The sequence below is a fragment of the Marmota marmota genome, unplaced genomic scaffold (genome assembly GCF_001458135.2).
Source record: "Marmota marmota marmota unplaced genomic scaffold, marMar, whole genome shotgun sequence".
In the NCBI taxonomy this organism is placed as follows: Eukaryota; Metazoa; Chordata; class Mammalia; order Rodentia; family Sciuridae; genus Marmota; species Marmota marmota.
Genome location: NW_026008350.1, coordinates 1 through 3,677, shown reverse-complemented (window position 1 = coordinate 3,677; position 3,677 = coordinate 1). Strand labels below are relative to the sequence as shown.

Below are 3,677 nucleotides of genomic sequence, written 5' to 3'. Positions count from 1 at the left end.
ATCATGATTAGCACCATGCTGAGAAAATACAAATGAAAAAGACTAGCAAGATGCATCAAAAGAGAAACACCAAACAACAGAATGATGAAAAAACTCCACAAGGAGCAGTACCTGCCTATCTTCTGGATAGAGAGGGACAGACCCAAACAAAAGTTACTTTAAGCCAAAACAAAAAGAGAAGGTGGGAAAATAGGAAGTTGCCTTTCCCAAGGTTCCTGCCCAGAGAGAAACAGAAGTATTAAAAGTGATTCAATCAGAAAAGAGAGAAAAGATATGGAATCAGATGGCTATCAAAGTCTGTTTTGTTGGGGATGGCTTTACAAGAAAACCTTCCAAGTATAAAGCAGTCATATGCCAATGGGCCTACATTTCAAGAAGGCCCATGTAACACATCCTGAATCAAAGCCACCTTTTGCTTACCAATATTTGATGTGAAAAAGAATTCCTTATCCCCACTGTATATAACTTCAGGAGTTATTTCCAAAGGTACAATCATTGAGGTGAATGTGAGTGAGTTGGACCTTGTAAAACAAAGAGGCAAAGTTATTTGGGAAAAATACGTACAGGTTACCAACAGTCCTAAAGAGGTTGAATGTATAAATGCAATCTTATTGGTTTGACAGCAATTTTACACTTCTTATGAAGACTACAAATCAATCAAGAAAACCACAATTACTGTGATATTTCTGAATATTACCAAACAGCCTTACATATCTGCAGTCATTAAGAGAACTATTTATTAAATTATAAAAAAATAAAATAAAAAATTTTAAAAAATAGATACTTTATATTGTTGAGTAGTATCCCATTATATGGATTTGCTGTGGCTTGTTTAATCATCAGCACATTGAAGGATGTTTGAGTCATTTTCCATTTTGAATTACTATAATTAAACTACTATGAATACTTATGTACAAGTCTTTGTGTTAATATAAGTTGGTATTTCTTTGATAGGTATTGTACTTTCTAATTAAAAAAAAAGTGTTCGTTTTTTATTCTGAAATTTTCTGCTTTTTATTTTGTTAAACATGCACCCAAATTTAACCTTGTATTTTCACCAAAAGCTATCTTCATCAATGATTATTAGGCCAGAATTTCCATAATAAAATATGTGCAACTTTGCAATATCAAATGCATTACATTGACACTTGACCAAGACACCAAAAACTTGTTATTATTTATAAAAACAATCCTGTGGTTCTTCTGGCAGAAATTTGTACTTTTCTTCTGGTATTTATTATTAACATTTCATATGAATAAAATATGTAACTTGTTTATTAATGCCTTCATAATGAACTCTTGAGTCAATCAACTTTGGTTCTATTTAAACAGACAATATTGTGATCATGGGCATTTGATGTGTTCAGACACAAATCAAAATATAAAAACTGCAGTCAATCTAATAATTATTTGCTATACATTATAAAGAACATGTTGTTTGCTTTGGCATTTTTATTGAACAACTGAATTGTCAATTATTTCCAGACAACAGGAGAGTTACTATTTATTGATTTTGGTGTTTTAAAGTTGCTTGTCAGTCAAGACTAGATCTTTTATAGTACTTTTTCTTTTCTTTTTTTTTCAACAATGTCTGCTGCAATTTTCTAAATGAGACATAATCTTTGCTTTCTAATTAACTGAGAGAATGCATTCATTCCATGTATATCCCTTTACCTCAATATACTTCTATTTTTTCTTTTTTTATTTATTCTACTTACTTATACATGATAGCAGAATGCATTTATTCTCATTTTTATTACTTCTTAACCAATCTTTCTATATAACCTTTATTTAACTTTATGAAGTTCATTTTTCATTCTTTCCACTCAGCCAAAATGACATTCCTGAGTTTGACAAACCTAGTGTCCTTATTCCATAATAATAATAATAATATTAGTAATAATTATTTTAATAATAACATCTATAATGATGCACCTGACACTATTGGTAACATTGGTTACTAACTTCATGTGAACATTTTTTTCTCCCATCAATGGTATCCAGAATAGTTTCTTGTTAGACTAATTAAGATTCCATCTATGGGAAAGGATTAAGAGTGTGTTTGGTGACTATGCAAAGGGGATCCTAGCAGGAGCCAAGTACCAAAAAGAACAGTAAAGCCATCTCCATTACTGTGTCTCACACATTAATGAATTTCTAAAATATGTCCTAAATAAATTAATCACCCTTATATAACATCAAGTAATGCTTTTTACTGGCATGGGAGATTCAGACTTTATTCACATTCCTCCAAAATAAGCATCACTCCTATCATCAAAAAAATTTTCACAGAATTAATAAAAAATCCATTAGAAAAAAATAATTTCAGGATAGGCTAAGGTAGATGAGTTAGGTAGATCAACAGAAATTCAACTGTTACCTTATTATGTAATCATCTTAAAATCTTTAAGCATGCTTTATTCTGAATATTTGATATAGATTTATCTTGACCTAAACTCTCCTATTTAAATACAGATTAGAGTGAAATATTTTGCTAACATTCTGGGTCACACTACCTTCCTTTTAAATGACAACCTCGATATATCTTAGGAAACTAAATTCAGATGACAGGAATAAAATCTCAACTAAAAAAAAAAGGCATCTTTACTAAAAAACAATAAAACAAAATAATACTTTTTTTTCTTCCCATAGATTGATACAGAACCATTTCCACTATTTTGAAAATGGAAGCCATCAAAATGAGATATCATTCTGTGCAAAAGGAGAAAAACACAATCTTGGGTACATACAATGTTCACTTTCATCTAATAGAGTGAATATAAACCTTTGCAGCTGTAATACTGAAAAAAATGAAATTAAAACAATGAAACAATGAGTATAAAGCATTGAAGCTCCTTAAATGACAATGACCTCTTTGGCCATGCCTTTCTCTCCTACCCCCATCTTATTTTTACATATTCCCCAACATAATAAGCCTGCCACCACTAATGTTATAAAGTAGTAATTGTTCCTAATTGGTAGGGAGGCGACAGACCATTCTGGTAATGTTGTGAAACTGTAAGAAAGGAGGAGTGAGAACATTCACAGGCCCAGCAGTAATTATCCACTAATTTGGCCTGTTTGTGTGGGGACAGCTCATTATAGCCCTTAAGAAACCTCAGAATAAAGAGGGAAAGTAGGTAGGAGGCAAGGTTAAATAATTAGTGTTCAGCAGATTTTTTTAAAGATTCAAAGAATAGGATTAAGGGTGGGAAATGTGACCAGAGTAACAATTAAGAAATGGTAGAACATTCTGAGCCGACTGGGTTTTATGTATTTGTGGGAATAGGGATATATAAGGAACCTATATTATGATATGAAAAATGACATGTTACTCTTATTATGCTCTTTTAATTATGACCCTGATTATCCCCTTCCATTTTATGGTGCTAATCTCATGCTTAACATGAGATTTATTCTCATAAGTTATAAAAAGACATTCAGTTTTTACAAAATAATGTGTAAGAAGTTTTTCACATCATATTACATTTAGCATCTGTAATTTTATTTTAGGAGTTAAAAATGTGTACTTATATATCTATATACAGATAACAAAGTACAGACTTTGTAAAAAAAATAATCATTCAACTATTACTTTGTTAGTAAGTCTGAATTCTTAGATCATATATGTATATACATATATCTATACATATATATATATATATATATATATATAT

The 3,677-nt window shown here is 30.5% G+C and overlaps 1 pseudogene; it reads left to right on the top strand.

Annotated features, from left to right (window-relative positions):
- The first annotated feature begins 14 nt into the window (after positions 1 to 14).
- LOC107134720 lies at positions 15 to 620 on the top strand (annotated as a pseudogene).
- The last annotated feature ends 3,057 nt before the right edge of the window (positions 621 to 3,677 follow it).